Source organism: Pinus tabuliformis, chromosome 4_1 (genome assembly GCF_031772625.1).
Source record: "Pinus tabuliformis cultivar Carrire ecotype Pingquan chromosome 4_1, CPIR1, whole genome shotgun sequence".
Classification (NCBI taxonomy): domain Eukaryota; kingdom Viridiplantae; phylum Streptophyta; class Pinopsida; order Pinales; family Pinaceae; genus Pinus; species Pinus tabuliformis.
Window position 1 is genome coordinate 469356203 of NC_142303.1, and position 23417 is coordinate 469379619.

The 23417-nt window shown below is 41.5% G+C and overlaps 1 pseudogene; it reads left to right on the top strand.

Moving 5' to 3' along the window:
* The first annotated feature begins 15660 nt into the window (after nucleotides 1-15660).
* LOC149176473 (ricin B-like lectin R40G3) lies at nucleotides 15661-17852 on the top strand (annotated as a pseudogene).
* Nucleotides 17853-23417: the final 5565 nt, after the last annotated feature.

Genomic DNA, 23417 nt, shown 5'->3' on the forward strand with positions numbered 1-23417 from the left:
TTCAATTCCATCGACTTCTTGAACTAAAACCATTGCAATGGTCGTATCTGCTGCAGCCAGATACAGGTTAAAATCCCTTAGATAGTCTGGGGCGTACATTAATGATGCTTTGACTAGCGCTTCTTTCAAAGCATCAAAGGAAGCTTGTGCAACCTGGTCCCAGACGAAAGGTACATCCTTTTTCAGGAGACGGGTATAACCTTTAGCAAGTTCTGCGTAATTCAGAATGAACCTCCTCAGAAAGTTTGCTTTCCCTTGGAGTTTCTGAATTTGAAGCAAGTTCGAAGGTGGAGGCAAATTAATGATTGCCTGCACCTTGCAAGGGTCGAGACGAATCCCATCCTTGGAGACTATAAAGCCAAGTAAACGACCAGAACCGACGCAAAACACACATTTGTGCGGATTGAGTCTTATCTTGTAGTGTCGGCAACGTAGAAATATTGCTCTTAAATGATGCGGATGATCAGTCCGCTTTTGCAAATGAGCCGGAAGATCGTCGAGATAAGGTTGAACGATGTTCTTGATGTCATGGAAAGCATAATTCATTGCTCTCTGAAACGTCGCCCCTGCGTTCTTTAAACCAAAGGGTAATTTTCGATAAGCGAAGGTGCCCCACGGACAAATAAATGCAGTCTTTGACTGGTCCTGTGGGCGGATATTAATTTGATTATACCCGGAAAATCCGTCCATAAACGAAAAGATTTCACATCCGGCGCATTCATCAATTATCTGGTCGATGAAGGGTGTAGGGTAGTTGTCCTTTGGACAAGCTTGATTTACATCCCTATAATCGACGCACACTCGTATTGTTCCTTGTTTCTTCATAACAGGGACAATATTCGATACCCAATCGGTTAGAGGAACTGGGTAGATGAAACCAGCATGGAGGAGTTTTTCAACTTCTGCCTTAATAGCAACGGCTTTCTTGGGGTGCACCTGCCGAAGCCGTTGTCTTACTGGTTTGACATCAGGATACATCTTAATTTCATGTTCAACGATACTCGAGTCAATGCCTGGCATTTCATCATACGACCAAGCAAAGACATCTCTAAATTCGCGGAAAAGAGCTTTATATATTTCTTGTTCTGAAGGGGAACAACCTTTGCCAACATAAATATTCTCTACAATGTCTGTTTTGGTCGAGATATTTATGGCTATAGTCTCTTCTATATTGGATAGGTTTCTCTCGGAATCCACCGTATTTACAGTATTTGTTAGGAATTCAAATACTGAGGGGTGATACAGGTCGCCTTGAGTATCTTCCTGAGGAAGGGAACGATGGTGGTTATCATCCCATGGTGCCCCCTCAATCAACATTGACTGCAGGATTCCTTCGTCACTTGCATGCACTCGTGACCAAGGATCCAAAGGGGTACCACATTCTCCTGACCTATCTACCCAAACGCTTGACGAGCATTGATTTGGGCTCGCCTCCCATGCCTGAAACATTGATTGCTACAATATTTCGATTGGGCTCGGGTGCAACACCATTGCCCGACCCATGACGACTTTGTCTTTTGCGACCTTCGTGGAAGATATCATGTTGCAGGTAGCCACCAATGGTACATTTCCTATGTACATATGATTTGGTAGCGAGAAAGTCCCCATCATCGTGGGGTCTTTCAACAGGCCTACTCCTATATCTTGAATTGAATGGTCGCTCTCATGGATCATGGGAATGCTTCCCGTAACTTGTGAACCATTAAGGAGGAAGTTCTGTTGGTCGACGACCGTAATCCCTCCTTCAAACGGGAAAGCGATCTTCCTAAAATAAGTCGACACGACAGCTGCCATGGCATAAATCCATGGTCTTCCCAGTAGGATGTTGTAATCTAGATTTCCATCTATGACTTCAACATCAATCTCTACTGTTTTTCCACCTAGTTCAACTTTCAAGTTACTTAGGATACCGTAAGGGGTATATGTCCTACCGTCGAAAGCCTTTAGTGTTGTCGAAGATCTCGACAAGGTTGGTGACCCTAGCGTTTTCCAGCAGCTCATTGACATAATACATGTCGATGCTCCCTCGTCAATAATTGTTCTGTGAACAGTTTTGTTGAGGGCCTTCACTTGAATCAGGAAAGCTAGCTGAGCTGGTAACTGAGGGTCATACCCTTTGTGATCAAAGGACACAAGATTGGAATCCTTAGGATCAACCCCCCTATTGCCGATAACAATGCCTGCCTCTGGGATGGACAATTTTGTAGTACTTCTAGAGTCGACATAGCGGATGGCGATTGAGCCAAATCTTCTACTATGTTATAATGCTGCGCCGCTCTGGCACGAGGATTAAACGTCGACTTGTGTACTACACCCTTAGGTGGTTTTATCGTTAATTCTGGCATTATGGGTGGGACAACTTCTGACGAAGTCGTTGTCGAACTACTAGGTTGATCTTTACCTTTTTCGTTTGACAGTTGCGGATTCCCGTAATCTTTGCTCCTTGTCGAAATCAAAGCATCATTTTGCTGCTTAGAGATTGACAACATCAACACTTGCGACGGGGAAGCATTTCCACTATCAACCATATTTTGACCTGGATTGGGAAATGGATCAGTCAGCACAGTCGGGTTCTTTGGACTTTTAAAGAATCTCTTGAGCTCAGCTTTGTATGGACAATCTGGTGTCTTGTGATCTTCGTCACATATCATACAGGGCCATTTCTTTTTCCCTTTCTCAGGAGAGTTCGAAGAAGTTTTTTCAGGTGACGGATCATCCTGTTGCTTCTTCTTCCCTTTGTTTTGCTTCTTCTTGCTTCCTGGTTGATTGGTTTCTTTGCCTTTATCTGCTGATATGGCATTTACTTCCGAAGCAAGAATCTCGTCATGGGCATTTCGATCTGAAGTCTTACGGGCTTTCTGAGGTGAAGCCTTTCTCGACTTCGCGCTTGCAGTGCCAATCACGCCATCTCCGGCATGAGAGTCAATATTCGATTTAGGAGGGGGAGGAATTGAAAATTCAGGTCTAGGGGCATCAGGTATTTTGTCGTAGAGCGTGCCAGACTGAGTATATACTAAGTCTAAATATTGAGCACGAGCGATTACTTGCTCCTCTGTTACGACCCCCCCCTTGGCCACATCTTCCGTTATGGCCGGAAGTAATGACTTTATAAACCATTCAGCTAATAGCTGATCAGGAATGTATGTTTTCACCATCCTACGTCGACGACGCCACTCATGTATATGATCAGATATGTGAGTAGCTGTCGTCTGTTTGAAGTTGGTCAGTATTTCGGTTCCTGTTTCATACCTGATTGGTAATTGAAAATGGGTTAAGAAAGTCGTGGCTAAGGAGCTGAAATTGTCGAAAGAGGCTCTCGGCAATTCTATATACCATTTAGCCGCCGGACCTGTCAATGTCCTCTGGAAGAGGCGAAGTCTTATCGAATCATCGTTCAGGGTGTTCGATGAACACCACAGATGAAAGGTCATGACGTGATTCGACGGGTCTTCACCTGGATTTCCATTGAATTTAGGAATGTCCGATGGAAGTTTGTGAGGAATCATGGGCCACCAAGGGGCGTAGGCGATAGGATCGTTTGTCAACCGATGTAGATCGGGTAACTCCAGAGTTGCCACGAATGGCAGCTGCTGACTCAAGTTAGGTGAAGCGTACCCAGGGTACGACGGAATTGCCTGAGCAGTTGGCCTTTGCATACCAGCATAATGTAATTGATGCTGATATGATTGATACGGTTGATGGACTACTCCACTATATAGTGGTTGGTTTTGACCGTACTGTAAGTATGGTTGTCCATTGTTCGAAAAAATCTGCTGCTCGGTACCTTGGTACACTTGCTGGAACTGCGGTTGTTGATACTGCACTAACCATGGTTGTGACGCCATTGGTTGTTGTGCTATGCTTACCACTGGGCCAAGATTAGGGGTAAGGGTACCCGCTTGTGCTTGTGTTGCCCCGCCAGTTGGCGATTGTGGTTGAGTTGCAGGGTCAAAGGGTTGTTGCATTACAACCTGAGAAAACTGAGGTTGACATGCAACAGGTATTGTTTGAACTTGCGACACAGTCACAATAGCTGGTGTCGTCGGGATGTTCGTCACAGGCATCTGTTGTTGCATAGAATACACAACTCTTGGTTGCTGGGGTAGCATAGGTATCCAACCACTGGTAGTTATTCCAGTATAACTTGGGTATGGTTGTGAACTCCCGTATGGGTAACCTCCCGGAGGAGGTAATGAGAAAGCATATTGCCCCCCATACGGTGGTGGTCCGGAACCGAGAGGATTTATTACACCTCGAGGACCGGATTGCCCCAACTGATTTCCAAAAGGATCAATCTGTTGAGTTCCAACATAGGAGTTACCGGGCATTATCCCGGGAGAACAAACAGGAACAGACCATACTGTCGTCATGGCCCCCGAAGGGACCCCCTCCAGCTGTTGAGAGTTAGGGACAGATGGTATGCCGGCGAACATTGTCGGAATGACTGCAGGGAGTTCTGCTGTCGCTGTGTCATCTGGCACAGTCCTAGATGTTGACGGTTGTTCAGACATTTTGAGTCTATCCAGTAGATTGCCTAGTGATTCTTTAGGAACTTCTCTGGGTGATAGGCTAGCTTCTGATGCAGTAGGAAGTAGAGTGATCCCTGCTCCAAAATGTGTTGGAGTAGTTGCTTGCGGATCTTCTACAATCTCTTCTATTGCGATCAGACCGGGTGGAAGAGGAAGACCGTCAGGTCCGTAGAATATTTCTGGTGCCGAAGAAGGGGTTATTTCGACAGCGACAGTTGTTTGAGGAGCAAGACTCTCTGAACCGATCACTGATGGACCTGATTCAGTAACACAAGTATTTGCTTTCAGACTAGGATCAGTGTTACTGTCCTTCTGGGGCTGTTGAACTTCTTCAATAGGGGCAGGGTTTCCAGAAATGTTTGGAGTAACTGGAACCTCAGATGTCGTTGGAACACTTGTTCTAACTTTGATAGGAGATTTGGAACCAGTTGAACGAGGTCGCTTTGCCCGGGTTGTTTTCGATTCCGGGGACAAAGACGTTTGTCTCGTGTTCCTCCGCGAACGACGGTTCATCGATTGACTTTCTTCCACGATTGCGGATTACTTGATCAACCAACAATGCACAGGGTAAAATGTGTTTTCGAATTGAATTAATTTTAGATGCTTTTAAGACACAACTTGCTTTTTCATGTTTTAAGAGTCGAGAAAAAGCTAAAGATGACTCTAGTCTCCTTCGATGTATTAACGAGCCCGAAGTGACAAATGCTCGGATGGACTTTTTCAGTTATAGAGTTTGAAAAAGGCCAAAAGAAACTACTCTGGAGTTCTAGGCAAGGGTGTGCCAAACCTTTCGCGAAACCACAGAATACGTTTTACGGTACGAGTGGTCGATCTTCGTGAATGCTGTGTTCACTGCATCGCGATCAGTAGGGCGGCCGACACGGCTTCCTATGGATAAAGGCTTTGTTCCTATAGGGGTCCCCCAATATACGCGACGGTACGCGGGGGCACAAGTCCGTATTAGTGCTATCGTCCCTCAGGAGGAATCACCCACCTTCGTAGAGATCGACAGTCACTATGTTTAACGACGCCGGTTCACGTCTCTACCTAGACCTCTACTGTGTTTCGTTATGTTTCAAAGCGTTGTTAGATAAATTCAGTTCTTTTTAGGTTGATCTTGCTTAGCAGTTTGCCTTTATGGATCACCACGTGATGTATGATACAACTCCTAAATGCAGTCTAAGAATGATAAGCAAGCTTTTTCAATTCTTTCAACTTATGAAAACCTTAACTACTGAAGGAAAAGAAAGACATCATCTTTTCAAACAGATCATAGAGCACACACTGATGCACTTTTCCTAAATCGACATGCAAACTGTCAAAATGCACATGCACAATGCAAGTATTTCTTTTCTTCTTCCTTAATGTTGATGTATTACAAAAAGAAAGCTGTTGTATAATTTCGAATTTGATTTCAAGCGTAAGCAAACAAGTTTTGTCCAATAATCAAAAGAACACCTTAAGATTCACTCGTTTCAACACAAGAAATACTGAAATTCGAACCATATAACGAAAGCAAATGCTCAAGCAGCTATGAACAGCAATAAACTAACTCTTAGAATCACAACGACACTTTCTCATAGGTCTAGATCCAAGAGGTCATAGCAAGACTAGTTCACTTTCGCTATGGGAAACTGTGAATGACAGCAAGAAATACAATAAGAACAATCACGGTTTCTTCATACAACTGAGGCGGAATGAAGGCAAAGAGAAGTGGTTTCAGCTGGGTATGCAGGTTGACAACAGGCCGCAAAAACAATACTGAAAACTGGGCAACAGACAGTGGGAAATCCCAGCTGCACAAGGCAAAACTGGATCAGCGCAGGTGCTGCACTGTCAATCTGAGATGCAGCGCAGGTAGCCCCTTCGGGACCTGCGTTGCAGTGCAGGTAGCCTTTGTTGCATCTGCACTGATGAGACAACTCTAGTCTCTCTCAGATTCCGGCTCACAGTTTGCTCAAAAATCAATGGTTTTTGGCCAAATCAGAGGCTGTCAGTCAAGTATACACTAGAGGATGATTAAAGGAAGATGAACACTATCACAAAGAGCTAAAAAGAGTCCTTGTGGATCAGCTCTTCAAATCATAAACATGCCCAGCACTGGGCTAGAGTAGCTGCCCTCTACTTTGCATTCGAAGGACTCGAATGCAGTTCGATTCGGTACTCCCTTTGTTTAAGAAATGAATAGCAATAAACACAAGCTACCAACAAGACACGATCCCCAGCGGAGTCGCCAGTCTGTTGTGGGGGAAAGTATCCAACTCGGAATGACCCTAACCCACTCTAAGGGTGACAGTTCCTTAGCAACAGCTGAAAGCAAAGCTATCTAAAGTTTCTTCTTTATGACATGCAAGAGATAAAAGGAAGAGATCCACTTACCGATGTCTTGCGCAAATGGTCGATCCAATCTCTTCTATTTGCCGCTTGCTCCCGGCTCCAAGTCTTTTCACGGCCCCAGCTACACGAGATCCTGTAAACAAGACAAAGAAAGGAAACTACAAGCAGCATGCATTCATAATCGATTTAAGGATTAGCATAAATCAAATACGCAAGTAAGACAATACACCATTGAAACACATGCGAATAGAAGAACCTCAAATGCTTTATTAATATATGGAAGTAAGGTTCAGGCGGTGATACAACCATGAGAGGTCCAATCCAGCATCACCTTCCCGACAGAGAGAAATCTCTTCTTCACCTCCCTCAAGCAATCACCCAATACTCACAACTGTAAACCAACAGCAATTCTTTGCACAAAATTCCGGCCTCCAAGATCCCATGGGATGAGATCCTTATATAGAGTTTTGGAGTGAAGATAAGTCAGCTTGATGTGTGACTTGTTGTCCTCTTCAACTCCAGTTGTTCTTCAGTCCTTCACTCAGAGTTTCTGCCTTCCACTTGGAGTTTTTAGAAGCTCTTAACTCATCATTAGGCGAATCTTATGATCAAGTGCCTTTTTGGAAGCTTCCTGGGCACTGGCACTTTGAGAAAAAGATTCCTCCACATGTCCAAGTACGCCCAGCGCAGGTATCCTTTGTCCTACTTGCTATGCAACGCAGGTAGCCTTTGTTGTACCTGCTATGCAGCGCATATGCCTAGTGGAGCAGCTGCTTTGATCCAAAATTGACCTGTTTTTGAGTGTTTTTCAGTGGAGAACTGATTTGCAGTGCTGTGGTTTGCTGACCTTGTTCCTCTAAGGGTAAGAACAACATGTTTAGGGACTTTGGATCCCTTAGATTATTGACATTTCATGCTCCATGCTGTAAGGCACAAAAATGTCTATAACAGTGGCCCTTGAACTCCGAGATGATGGTGGAGAATTCGAGGTAAGTGCCCATAAATGAAGGGGACACCTTCCTACAAATCCTCTCCCTTGTTCTCCCACGAATTTGGCTACCAAGTGCTCATTAAAACCTTCAATTTTGTCTCCAAATTGACCAAAAAGGCTACACAAAGCACACATTAGACTTGTTGGCATAATGACTAACCCAATTCACTCTATTAGCATAAATATAATTGAAAACATGCAATAAACTAATGAGAATGGTGGATTAAGTCGAATTAGGAGGTTGAATGAGCCCAAATAATTATCCATTTTTGGGGCTCATCATCACCCCCCTACTGAAAGTGTTGCTCATCCTCTGAGCAACCAATCTATCTCCTCATCTTTGATGGCCCTAGTGGCCTCCCTGTCATGCTAAGCTTCTGAAGTGATGTCCTCTTCTTAGTCATGAAACCATGCTTTTCTCTTTGCTTCTTCCCACTGCCTGTGCTCCTTTTCCTAGAAAAGTTTTAGCTTTGGTATGATTGTGCAAGTATATTCAATCAGATGGTGGCAATGGTGGTGAAAGGCGATGAAACCAGTGGAGGATGGAAGAAAAGAGTGGTTGCATGCCTCCTCAACAGACTTCAAGCTTCAAATCCCTCTCCATAATCGATTCTGGCTTGCCCAAAGGCTCTACAGGGTGTTTCTGGTAGAAATATAGAACTTCCTGTAGAAAGTCTTGTAGCTTCCTGTAGAAGGTTGAACCATGACTAGATTGTGTCCGAACCCTGAAAAAATGAGTGTTCATGGAGGGGATGGATGTGAGGATTCCTGGGAACTTGGTAGGGACCCTTCTGCTTGTGTTGGGAGGCCCCCTTTCCGCATTGTGTCCCTGCAACCTGCAACAATTTCCAGGGATTAAACTTGTTTTTTTTTCCCTCTCTGTTTCTTCCTTCTTTTCTTTCTTGCTTTTCCTCTTGCTTCTCCTGTGGCTTTTCCTGTGATGGCTTGCCCTAGGTTTTCTTTCCCTTAGCTTCCTTACCCTTAGTTTTCTTCTCTGCCTCACTATCTTGCTTCCTCACGCTCTGTTTTGGCTTGTGCACTGATCAGAATGGGCATTCTGTATATGGTTTCCTCCCCAGAATGTGGAGGACAGTATCCCTCAAGTGTTTTTTTCTTTGCAAACCATTCAACCAGTCCTGTCATGTTTTTCACTCTATCGAGTCTTGCCATAGAAAAGATAATGGGCTTTTTACGGTCGTTCAAAATACACATGTGTTCAGCTGTCTGTTCAGGATTGAACAAGAGTTCCTCAATTGAACCATGTAACGCAGTAAGACGATGCTGCTTCTCTGTATAAGGGAAATAACTCTGCATGTCTGCTCCAGGAGAAACAATGTTGAACTTGGGATCAAAAACATCAATTCCATGAACCACACGATAAAGACCAGGAAGGGTGAAAGCAGTGTGGCTCTCATACTGGCCAACAGTATCCTTGCTTCCAGCAATCTCTTGATATGTGCTAGTGATAATAAAATCTGCATGATTCATTGCAATTAGATCTGCAGTAAACTGGCAAGAGAAATGGTATTTTTCTTCATATTTTTTCAGTATATGTCTGAATCTGAGTATTTGGTCTTCTCCAAAGCATGGGCTATGTTGCACTGAAGACAATTCCAGGCAGCAATAAGAAAACGACTTTTGAATTCATAGACAGACTTGCATTCACATTTTCCCTACCCCCTCAACACGTCGAATTCACCACCTTTTGAATTATTTGCATGGGAAAGTTATGTTCAGGCCTACCTCACTGAGAATTGCCACCCTCGACGTGAACAGTCCAAGCTTCTTCGTATGCTGGGTCTCCTGTAGCGCAACTTCCTGTAGAAACGCCTGTAGAGTGCCCCTGCGCCTCTGAGCGAGCCTGATACACAGCAGAATATCGAAGACAGGTAGAAAAACTCAGTGGAGGATGATAGGTTAACCGATTGTGCACACTTCAGTTGAGGATGTGGAAAGTGCAGATGAACAACAGTTCGTGAGTTTCAGCTAAGCCGTCTTTAATTGTTGCGTGATTTGTGGTGAGGTGGCAAAAACATGTGCGCTGGCTTTTTTCGAACTGCAGTGATGTTATGAACTGCATGTCTTCTTCTATCTGTTAATCATTTGATGTCCTGTGCGCTGGAGTTCAACACGTCTACCACTGCCTGTGTTTTTCAACTTCCATGTGAATGACTATACACGCATGCTGCGTGATTTTTGCCTGGATGAGTGCAATCGAATATGGCTAGCTTCCTGGCTGAATCCCCCCATCTCATTCGTTCATGCAGTGCTTAGATTAGATTCATGCAATAGAGGAACAAGTTTTAGTCACGTACCTGAAGTCAAATGGTTGTTGTGAGGTGCTTTTTGCTGCTGCATGCATCTGTTTCGGTGGTTGCATGATGGCTCCTTTGTGCTATAAGCTCTTTGTTGTCTGATGTGTGGTTATTTTTCTTATGCAGGTATCCTCTAGCCGGATCTAAGCTGCAGGAGTTCATTTCCACGTTCAGATCTGCACCCTCAAGCTGCTGCTGCTGAATTTTCACAGGACCGAAACTTGTTTTCGCCATTGCTCCCGAACGATAGATCGGATCGATCTGAAACTTGCTGAGCATGTTCCTATCATCATGATGCACCTCCCATAGCAAAATTACAATCAATGGATGCACAGATTTTGAGAAAAATGGAAAATGGTTGAAGATTTCAGAGATCAATTTCTCGGAAACCGTGCATCGGAATTGGCTGAAACTGCTTGGGTAGGTTACTATCACCCATATGCATCTCCCCATGAAACAGGTTTTGAAATGGATGCACGGATATGGAGAAATGCAAAAATGGCTGACGGTGATGGAGGCGGATTTCTTGGAAACCGTGCACCGGAATTGGATGAAATTGCTCGGGCATGTTGTCATCGTCCCTATACAATTCCCTGTAAAACGGTTTTTCAAATGGATGCATGGTTTTCAAGTTAGGGCAAAAACAAATTCTGTTCTATGTATTTTTTCTTCAAAGCATTCTGCAAGTTTTTGCATGGTAAGAAAAACTGAGCTTGGGTTGTGATGCAGGCACGGAGATGATGGAGGAGGAGTTTGAAGATTGCAGGAGGACTTCTAAGTTCTGACCCCTTGAGGAAGCTCTCATGTTTGCTCAAAGACCTTTTTCAAATCCATTTCTAGCTTCCTGTAGAAATCCTGTAATTTCTACAGGAACTTCCTGTAGAACACATAGTTTTGAGGAAAGAAGCACAATGAGATGGAAAAATTGATGGAGAAGGGTGAGGGATGGAAACATGGATGCTTGCAGGCCTCATCGACAGGTTCTCGGCCTTCAGGTCCTCTTCAGAGATCAATTTTGGCTCGTTTGTAGGCTTCCTGTAGAAGACACAGAACTTCCTGTAGAAAACACAGAACTTCCTGTAGAAGGCACAAAGCTTCCTCTGTCTTTGTTTTGAGCGATCCTCCTGCAATGTCCTTGCTGCAATATGAAATTATTCAATGGAAATTAGTTTTATTTTTCTTTTTCTCTTTTTTTTTTGTTTTGGAAACAACTAGGGCGCCTCATGGAGGTTTTCACCCTAATTGCCTGCCCTGGGCGCCTCCAAGGGAGGTTTTCACCCAGAGATCTTATTCTCTTTTCTCTTTTTTTTCCAACCCATTGACCACCTCATGGAGGTTTTCAATCAATGAGCCAATCTAGGGCGCCTCCGAGGAGGTTTTCACCTTATAGATTTTTCCTCTTATTTTCATTTTTTCATTTTTTTTTTCTCTTTTTTCTACCCTACCCTACTTGAAAAACAATATCATTTTCAAGTATAAGAATAATTCCAATGGAGCCATGTGCACATCGAGATTAGAGACAAGATGATGTGGAGGCTTGAAATGCATGCTTTGACAACTATCTGGATTTCAGCGACCAAATGATTTGACTTTGAGGGGATCAAACATAGCTGAGGAAGAGAGTATTGCTGCAACTTAGTGACGATCTGAAACCATATCTCAATATAGCTCTGATATCCTTGGTCCTTTTGCTGATCTAGATCATGTTTCATGTCACCTTCTACCATGACTTTCTCATCTTCCTCTTTTTGCTGATCTTTCTCGTGAATACATGGAAGATTTGATGGTAACCATGAGGGAACTCTCTCGATCTCTGATTTTGATGCCTTCTCTTCATCAAGTGCAGCCCATGGTTCTTTGATCTCCTCTTTTGAATCTTCTTTTTCCTTTGGTCCTTCAATTTTGTCAATATAATCTCTACTTTGCAACACTCTTTCTGAGCTATGGTGAAGATCATTGCACTCAAGAGTAGTCATTTGGACATGTTGTGTCTCAGCTTTGCAATTGGATTGAGCTACTCCAATGTGTGGATTTGGAAATGGTGGTATGGGTAGTTGAGTGGGGGTGTATATTTGAGATGGACGTGGATGGGGTTGTGGTTGGGCAGGCATGTGGGGCTGCCTTGGTGGAGGAGGAGGTGATGGTTGCGGTTGTGCAGGTGGTGGAGGCAAAGGAGTGGGAGGAGAGTTGTATTGGGGCCTCCACCCCTCATGAGGTGCATTCCACTAAGGCTGTGGCTGAGCATAAGAGTGAAACGAATGAACAACTAGTTGGGCATAATATGGATCTGTGAAGGAACAAGGAGGAGGTGTGAGCCAGGAAGGATGAGCAGGGGGACCCCAAGAAGGCATGAAAGTGGCTTGATAGGGGTCATAATAGGTCTCGAATGTCCCTTGCAGTTCCTGCTGGTAAGATCTAGGTCCATGTGGCCTCCTTTGGTTCATATAATAGAGTGGTTCAGTGGCTCCTTTGGCCCTCTGATATGCAGCTTTAATTCTGGGCAAGGAAGGGCATTGATTCGTAGGATGGTATTCTTCATAGATAAAACACTCTTCTAGGGAGTGCATTGGACATTCGTTCCTAGGATGCTTTCTAGTGCACCTAGGACAAAAGATGACCAAAGCCCTCTTGGATTCTTCTTGCTTCTTTTGGATCCACAAGATATCCAGTTGCATGGCAAGAAACTGCCTCATATCACTCTTGAAATCTTCCAACTGATTTGCAAATTCATTTTTGGATAAGGTACTGCTCCCAACATTTCTACTTGTAGCCATTTGCTCCAGAGGAATGTTTCCTTCTTCTTCTCCCCTAGAGGTTCTTTAAATATGCCTTGATGTCCACCCAGGGGTTCTTCTTAGTCACAGCCATCGAAGAAGAGAGAAGGTTGGCTGTGTGAAGCAATGGGGGGTGTTGTGAAAATATTTTTCTGACTTATCTCTACTCCTACTAGGCATGAAAGGAAATCTTTTTGGTTGATTTTTGTTTTTTCTTGTACCTGCAAAACTAAAATAGATTGAACTGCAACTAACTATCTTGCTAAAATAAAAATGCGGAATTGAAATGAAAGCATGAAAGGACTAATCTATTTTGCTCAAATGAGATTGTAGGAATGAAATGCTAGTCTACTCTTGCAGAATTGAAATTGCGGAATTGAAATGCTAATCTATGAAAGCAGGAAATGTCTAATCTACTTTTGCAGAAATGAAATTGCAGAAAGAAAATGAAATAAACTACTTAGCAGAAGGTTGTAGTAGAAAATAGAAGAAAAGCAGAAATCACCAATACTCTGACGCTTCCCCGGCAACGGCACCAAAAAGATGGTGGGCTCCAGTATTGCAGCAATAATGCTGCAACTCCTGAGACTCCCTTCTTTAATTTTATCAACCCGGTAGTTCGTAACAAACTTGGAAGCGACGGTGTTGTATGCACAAGTACTAGCTCTTGTCGCAGCTGTCACTTGGTCAGCTGGCACAAGTCCGCTAGGAGCTTAAGCCAACTTCTATGAGCTCTTAGAAGAAGATTTTTAACTGATGGACGAAAGCTAACTCAAAGAAGGCTAATCTACTTGCAGAAAGAAACTGGAAAGCTGAAAGGAAACGTAAACCCTAACAAACCCTAATTTTACCATCTAGTCCTATTGATGCGAAAAAGAGGATGCAAGCCACTGAAAGAGATGCCATCACTTCTATGAAGGTAAAATACATGTGTCTAGACTACCTCTATCTGAAGAAAACATATTTTTGTATTTTTTATTAAGTCGTCAGTTTCATCATGCATATGCTTTCACTGTTCTTTGATTGTGCAAGGGTGGATCAAGGAGGAGAAATGCTTGGAAGAGGTCAGGAAGGTTCAGAGAGGGTTTAAGGAGTCCCTAACACCTTTCCAGAGAGTTTCACAGAGTTTGGCTATCAAGAAACCTCATTCGTGAGCTTCTACAGGAAGTCTGCAGGGGTTCTACAGGATGTTTCAGGAATTTCTACAGGATGTTCAGAAATTTCTACAGGATGTTTAAAAATTGGATTTTGGAGGATGGGTGAGTGAGGAAAGATGCATGAATGGATATGGAGGTAGGATAGGGGTATGAAGTGGCCCGGGGACTGGTGGATGGAGTGATGAGAAGGTGTAGATAGCTAAGTTGGCTCAAAGAACGCTGAAACAATGATGTACAAAAACTAGGGTTATGTGAGCAAATGTGGCAAACGTGAGGTAAGGATTCTAAGTAGAGGGTGGAGTGGATGGTGCTGATGGAGAATAAGCAGATGAAGGAGTGGTACAAGTGCTCTGCAAGTCGTTTTTCCAATCTGAACCAACAAAGACTTGTAAATTCAAAGACCTAGTTACGTTGACCTAATTTTCTAGCTGTCTGTAAAGAGAATGAACAGAAGTGTGACCTGCAATGAAACCATGTATTTTAACTCATGCAACTAAGCAGACGAAAGTCTGAACTTGTAACCAACTTCTACACATGAAGATCAAACACTAGTGATTGCATGGCAAAGAAAAATCAATGTTTTTGTGGGCAACAAAGTCATCCTAGTCACAGCTTCTGATCCCACTGAGGGAGAGGTGAAACAACAGATGTTTGTTGGCCCTTTTCTTGAAGCTTTTTCTGTTAGCAACCAATCAACTAAATCTGAGCATGAAAAGTTATTTTACTCATCAAAAACAACCTAAATAACAAAACAAGATTTAAATCTAAATAGCAGATTTTATTCTAAGAATGCAACAAAGACACATGAAAGTAAACAAAGGAGGTACTGGGCACTTGAGATGGGCCCAACCCCAAGAGCTACAACCTCCTAAGAGAGATTTAGAGCTGGTGCAAAGCTGGATTCATCTTTATTGAGCAAGAAATGTTACATTCCAAAAACTGTCCACAAGGAGAACTTGAAAATGTGCTGAGAGCAAAGCTAATCTACTGCCTAAAAATCGAACTACAAACTAGCTAACTTCTACCTACAACATGACTAAAAAATGACTACAAAATGACTATAAAGTGACTAACTACTGGCTAACCAAAATGAGGCCCTAAGCCTTCTTATTTATACAAATTGAGGACCCCAACAATCCTCCTAAACTTTAGGGACTTGGCTGCCCAAAACTTGTAGTTAACAGCAGTCCTACTTGACTTGCTTGGCTGCCCTTGTGCTAATTGATTTGGTGGCCCTTGAACTCCGAGCTGATGGTGGAGAATTCGAGGTAAGGCCCATAAATGAAGGGGACACCTTCCTACAAATCCTCTCCCTTGTTCTCCCACGAATTTGGCTGCCAAGTGCTCATTAAAACCTTCAATTTTGTCTCCAAATTGACCAAAAAGGCTACACAAAGCACACATTAGACTTGTTGGCATAATGACTAACTCAATTCACTCTATTAGCATAAATATAATCAAAAACATGCAATAAACTAATGAGAATGGTGTATTAAGTCGAATTAGGAGGTTGAATGAGCCCAAATAATTATCCATTTTTGGGGCTCATCAGCAGGTCTAAGAGAATGCATAACCCATTTGGACACCACCACCCTGAGCACCAACAGCCATATCAGGCTCCTCATGGGAGTCAATATCCACAACCTATTCAAGGAGAGATTGTGAAGATATACTGTGAAGCCAATCCTGATTTCTTCTTGGCTGGTAGAAATGGCAGTGTTGTCATGGCTCTGGCAAATGATCAGACCCAAGCCAGGTTGGTGACATCATTTTTCCTCTCTTTGAACAAGACCCAAATTAGTTTGGTGAGAGAGATTAGATTTTTATATGTATGTATGTGTGAACCAGACCCAAATATGGTTGATGGTAGAGATTAAATTTTGCTCTCTATTTTTGTAAACAACCCAAACACAAACAAGGTTTGTGACAGAGATTAATATTTGTTGTGTGTATGTGAATTGATTGGTCGATTATATGCTTTTGATCCGCAGCAATGGATCATGGATACTTCATGGAGTGTGAAAGCCAAGGACGATGAAGGATTTCTTGCATTTTCCCTTGTAAACAAAGCTACAGGCTAGGCATTGAGGCATGGACGTGCAGAGAAGGATAAGGTCAGTTTTGTCATAAGGGTTACTATCACGAGTTTATGCAAGTCTATTCTGACATAGATAATAGTGATTTCAATGGGATTGTTGAGAAGGGCCTAGGCATGGATTTATGATATAGAGAATAGTGCTCTCTACGAGGGGGCTTCTGTAGGGCTTAGTGATATAGAGATCAGTGCTTTCGATAGGTCTACTATGAGGGGCTTATGAAGGGATTTAAGGATCTAGCAGAATATGTTACCTTATGAAGGGATTGGGTGATCAATAGGGTTTTTATGCATATGCTTTTGATCTGCAGGTCACCTTGGGTCCTTACCACCCAGATGATTTGAATGAGGCTGTGCTTTTCACCCAAAGTGCCGATGTGGGTAAGGGTTACCAGTGTATCCGACCTATCCACAACACCCATCTTAATGTAGATGCTAGCGTTGGAGATGATAAGCATCATGTAGCCCTGTGTGAGGGAGCAGAGATTGTTCTGTGTAAGTGGAACAAGAAGGAGAGTCAGAAGTGGAAGATCAGACCAATATGTAAGTTATATGATCCATTCTAATATGCTGATAAAACTATTACTATATTATTTTATCTGATTTGGGAAACTGTCAAGGATTAAAAAGAAATGTTGGGAAGGAGTTCTATTATGGGTGGTGTCTAGCAAGTAGTATGTATGGATGCACGCCTGTTGTGTGGTGCTGTGTACAATTTGGGATTCTTGATAACTGAAGCCATGACAGTTCTAAAATGGCTTTTGAATTTGTGAGTGCCAATTTTAATTCAGGGTTTCACTGCAATGCTATAAACCACCTTAACTCAGGGTTTCGGAATGCCAGGGTCTTGGGCATTATGGGTTGCAACAGAGCTGTTTACAATGGTGGTCCCCTAATCCATAGTTTTTGTTGAATGTTGTTGAACAGATATATTTGGCATATTATAATCATGACAAGGCAGAGCAGTCTGTTCTGTGGACCGTAAGTGCAGATGTTGGAAATGGGTATCAATGTTTGAGGCCTGTGAACAACATTAATTTGAATATGGATGCCAAAGTTGCAGATGGCCATGTTGGATGAATACGTGATGGAAATGAACTCATCCTCTTTGAGTGGAAGAAACAGAGCAACCAGAAATGGAAGCTCCAACCCATCCATTGTAAGCAATCTAACAATAACAAGTTGTCTTTCAAGCTCTTTATTGAAAGTAGCATCATTTATGTAAGTTTATCAATAGAAAGGACAGAGGGTTCATGCTACTTGAAAGTTTATCATTTCTGACATTTTCTGTAAGTTTTTCTGGCATCATTTTCCGCATTCTTTTGTTTTGCAGGTTTGGGTGTTCATCATAAGTTTGCTTGGCCTTGCACCTCTTGCTGAACGTATAGGCTTTGTCACCGAGTAAGTGAAAAATTGCATGTTATATGTACATAGGTTACGTGTAATCTATACCTTGTACTGCAATTGTTTATACCCTTGGAATGGTCACTGCGGTGCAGTGACTTCATAAAATATTATGTTTGTTGGTTCTACAATCTGATGTTTTGTTGTAAATTGTTGCAGACAAATTGCATTCTACACTAGACCAACAAGTGAGATTCTTATATGTATATGGACTATGTACTCATATTTGTGGATACAAGATATGAGCTAATTGATATATATGAGAAAGTGTTTGACATTTCAAAGTAACTGATGCAAATATATTGTTAATTAATTCTCTTATAGTTGGCGGGTTGCTCAACGCCACATGTGGAAATGCAACATAGATGTTCATTGAAGTGTTTGCACTTTACCATGGCAAGACCAATGTGGTCAAGTATTCTCTACTAGGTTCTGTGCTTTCCAACTTACTTTTTGTGCTTGGCACATCTCTCTTTTGTGGAGGAATTGCCAACATGAAAAAAGAACAACGGTTTGACAAGACATGTGATATATATTTTAGTTTTTCTTTAACAACCTAGGCCACCAAAACAAGTCCGACCTGCTCATGATGCCACCAAAACAAGTCCGACCTGCTCATGATATTCATTCATTGGGGCCTAACCATGGGTGTTGTATTGCTATATGATGTAGGTTATTTCTGGAATCGACTCCAGTCTTCTCATGATGGCTTCACTGTGTCTCATGCTACCCTTGGCCCTTCAACAATCTATGGCATATAGTGAAGCCGCTGTATCAACATTACAATTGTCTAGAGTCAGCAGCATCATCATGTTGATAGCTTATGCTGCATATTTGTTCTTCCAATTAAGGACACACAGACAATTGTTTGAAGAAGGCCAGGTACAAATTAATTAATAAATTGTAACTATAGCAATTGCACAAGTCTTGGTTCTTGCTTGGCACATACAAACATAAATATTATACTTCTGTTGCAGGAAACAAAGGGAGAAGAAGATGAGGAAGAACCATCCAAGGGGTTATATGTTAAACTTTCAAGGAGATAACAATCAATGATGAATGGGCATGATCTGAGTCTGTATAAATGATAAATTTGATTCTGTCGTGATTGCTGTAAAAACAGTCACCTTAGCAAGAAAGGAGATTAATGTGTTTTGTTTTTACGACGTGAATGCTTGAGATTTTTGCATGATTCATTGGTTCAGAGTGCTGTAACAATAAATTGAAACCAATGTAGTAGTAAATGAAACTGCTGGTTTGAGTACTGAGATTTTTGCCTCGGTTCGGAGTGCTATAACAATAAATTGGTTAGTAGTAAATGAAACTGCTGGTTTGAGTACTGTGGTAACCATTGGCTGTGGATTAGCTGTAGTAATCTGTAGTAGTAATTGAAACTACTGGTTTTCAGTACTGTAGTAACCAGTGGCTGTAGTTAATGAACAATAAATTGGAACCAATGGTTTGGAGTAGCTGTTGTAGTTCATCAACAATAGATTGAAACAATGGCTTTGTGCTTTCTAGTCAAAACACCATAATGGCTGGTTTTTCTAGCTTGTACTTTTTTGCTCAGAGTACCATCATGGGTGGTTTTTGGGTCATGATGTGCCTTTCATTACCCAGAAGTTATATGGAGGTTTCTTCTTCTGGTGTGGCCTCAATTTTTTTTATTTTGCACCATTGGAATCGAGATGGTAATATGGTCACCAGACCATTGATAATATCAAATATAAAAATGCCTGAAATGATTATTCATTTTATTCTACTTTATATGGGATTTATTGATTATTAATTTTATTCTACTTTATGGGATTAATTTCATTTTGACATAAAAAGCCAAAAGGTTAGATGGCTAGTTTTTTTTCTAGGTTGTACTTTTTCGCTCAGAGTACCATCATGGGTGGTTTTTCGAATTTTGTGAGTCACATGAATGATGGTGCGTTTCAGGGTCATGATGTGCCTTTCATCACCCAGAACCAGAAATTATATGGAGGTTTCCTCTTCTTGTGTGCCCTCAATTTTTTTCTATTTTGCACTAGTGGAATCGAGATCGTAACATGGTAAACTAGTGAAACCATTAACTGGCAGATATTGTAATCAATCTAACAAGCAGTTTGAAACCATGACCTAATTTTGAGCAAGAAATACTAAAAATCTAGGTTGAAGCCATAAACCCATGCCGAGCAAGTACTATAAATATCCATGTGAGATGCTTTGGTGTGCTCACTCATTTCACTTAGTGCCTCTAGCATTGGATCTTCCATGTGATGCTTTCGAATTCTCACTCATATCACCTAGTGTCTCTAACAGTGGATCCTTGCAGTGAAGAATACGAAGCAAATAATGCTGTAGAATTTACTTACCCTTTTCGCCTAAGCCTCCAGCTGTGGATTCTTGCAGTGAAGAAAAGCATGAATGTACTAGTATAACTTTATCACTGGTAGTATGAACTAACTTTGTCAATGATGTGTGGTGAATGAAGAAGATAGATGGAAGAGGACCTTTGTCGCCATTCACAACAGAATAATATTTATATGATGGCTGGCTTATCACGGGCGAGGATGGTGATTGTCTAGAGAAAGTTGTTCCAGTGGTTGTACAGCGTCGCCGCATTCATGTGATTTTGTTTTAAGAAAGCCTGATCATTGTGAAAAGCCATGACTGAAAGCGTAAAGCCTTCATTATGAGAAACCTGCTATCTAAATCTAATAAACAAGGAGATAAATTTGACAGAGCCTGGAACTTCACTAACGAGAAAGGGAAAAAAAATAAAAAGTCAAAAGTAATGCTTACTCTTGCAAAATTTATTCAAACAAAAAGAAAATGCAGTTCTAATGTGATGTCAGGCTCTCTTCATCTCCTCCTGAAACTTTATTCTTTACCCTGTTTGTTCTAAAAAGATTATTCTTGCGGCTCGAAGACAGGGCAACAAAAGTTCGATTCGATTTTGTCTGAAGCTGCAGAACAATCTCTGGCAAAGATGTCGATGCACATTCCTCCATGGAGGACTTTTGAATACATGAAAGCCAAGTGGTTTTCCCCCTGCGAGACACTAAATTTACACCAAAAATCACATTTGAGTTCATTATCCCCTTGTTGCAGCGAGCAGTTGACACACCTGAAAACCTCGTTGAAAGAGGAAACTCCCACTGCAACAACAACATCCATTATGAATATGACGTTGAATTGTAGGTCCAGCGGTACAGGATATAATAAAACCCTCATCAATCGCTCATAAAACGGCTACGGCTGCTCTTTCTGCAGGCTATCGGAGGTTTTTTATTGCTGTAAAATCCGTGCAGAGGTTTCTGTTTTTGTTTGAGAGAAATGCGATGTGTAGTACGTCTGCACTTCCTGCAGACCCTCGGAGGTTTGAATTTTGTAAATCCGTGCAGAGGTTTCGGCTTTTCGTTAGAGCGAAAGGTGATGTGCAGTGGAAGCATCCATCCCTCTACGATTACAATTACAGAGTTGAATATACATTTTCGTTCATTGGATGGATCTGAGTTGTAGTTTAGCCTGTAAATCAAGTTCGATTCGAGGTAAGACAGGGTATTTGCAGGCAGGACACTAAGCGGCGGTTCCCATTAAATTTGATCAGAAAGATTGGGTTGTAATGAACCTGAACTTGAAGGATTTCAATTGAAATTGACTCGGAATTTTAACCGAATTGTCCCTGGGTGGTGCGCTGCAGAGCGGAGGAATTGCAGAGCAGGAGGCGCCGAGTCGAGGAGGAAGGGGAGTGAGCAACCCGCGGTTTCGCAATTCCTCCATTTCGAATTGGAAATGGCATTAACTCTCTGTGCGGCAATGCCAGCTCCAATCGATCTGTCAGGGAATTTCAGGATTGCCAGCTCCGATCAGATGATCAGATCTGTCACGAAATTTCTGGAAATGAATGCGGAGGGGTGGAGGGAGGGTGGCAGAGCTAGGGGAAGGTGGCTGAGGGTGGAGGGATTGCTGACGGTCGGAGCCAGACGATTTTTCGAGGGGCGACGGAAACCGGGCAATTCCTCCGCCTAGGTAGACTACTTCAATAATGTATTCCCACACCTTACTAAATATGTACATGATAAGCGTTGTCGTGGAAATTCCTTATAGAAATTACGTTAAGAATGAACACCACAATATTTTTTATCGACACCAAAAAAAAGGACTATCTACTTTATGGTTATAAGTTTTTTTGGGTTAATTTGGAGGAGGTGGTTATAATGAGGGAGATGTTGTCAAGTAAAGTTACATTAAAAAATTTAAAATTAATGTTGGTCGTAAATAAAATATCTTTATTTTCATTTTTTTACATAGACTTTATATAGTGTGATAAAGTAATTGAAAATTATTGATTTGAGGCTTTTGTGATTTGTATTTTGCATAGTGTTATCTTTCCGAGCCATCGCATTCATGTTTTTTCGGAATCTATGTTTCCAATCAACTTCTGTGGTTCCTCATCAGGATTGGATCCATGAATGAACCTAATCCTGATGATGAACCACAAAAGTTGGTTCGAAATTTCGATTCCGAAAAAAACATGAAGATAACACCAGACAAAGTAATTGAAATTAAAAATAAAATAAATTTACTTTTTAGTATGAGAAATATATGCAAGCCACATTTTATTGGGTTGGGGTGATAATAAATATTGGGTAGCATATAATGTCGTAATATTATATTTTATTCACAATTTCTCTTCACCCTATTTACATTTTATTAAAATTTTCTTTATATTTGAGATTCATAAATAAACTTAAATTTTATGTAAACATTTTACGCTGGTATAATAGAGATGTAATATTTAACATTAGATAAAAATAAAATTAATAATGTTTATAATTATAATTATTTATATTTATGTTTATAATTATAATTAATTATATTTAATTAATTATAAATAATAATTAAACTAGCCTAGATCCATTTTAACTCTGGATCTACCAAATGCCGAGAATGATCAAATTTCTTGAAATACAAAACTCTTTTAAAATGAAAAGATATTTGATCCTTCTTGGGGCTTGATAGATCTGGGATTAAAATAGATCTAGGCTAGTTTAATTTTTTTAATATAACCTTTCATCATAACATCTCCCTCATGCACTAGAGTATATAACGCCTCTGCCAATTAAAATAACATCTGTGGCATATACATATATTAGCAAACACATATGTATAACACCTCTTTATACAATTTACTAAACCACTCCCTTTAATAAATGTGGTAAAGGCCTCCTCCACACAATAAAGTAACATACATCTCTAGCATATATTAGCAAACACATGTATAACACCTCTCTATACAATTAACTGAACCACTCCCTTTAATAAATGTGGTAAAACCTCCCAGATAGATGGAGCTAATCCAATATCAACATCTCAGAGGATCACTTCTGGACCTTTGTATCTCAGACTCCGTATCAGGGCGGTCTTTAGGCGAATAAAAAGTAGACCTGAGTTGGCATAAATAGTTTGTATTGTCCATTGAATATGCTTTACTAAGTTACTACTGTATCCCAACAAGAACCCAGTATCGTCTCTCATTCTGCCTTGTTCCTTCTTGTTTGCAAAAAGCTTTACAACTCTGGAATCTGCTGACTTGTATGCAAAAGCTTTACAACTCTGGAATCTGCTGACTTGTAGTGCAGATTCAGCAAACATCAGAATGTTGGTCGGTTTTCTAGTCCCTGTACCGAAATATATTAATTGAGAACCAAATCCTGTGAGAGTAGCAAAATAAGGACGCCAGAGCTGCCAAGGATGGCAGAATCGAAGCTCCATTCCTTGAACAGATCTGCTCATTAAAAACAAAGCCCTCTTCGGCTCCCGG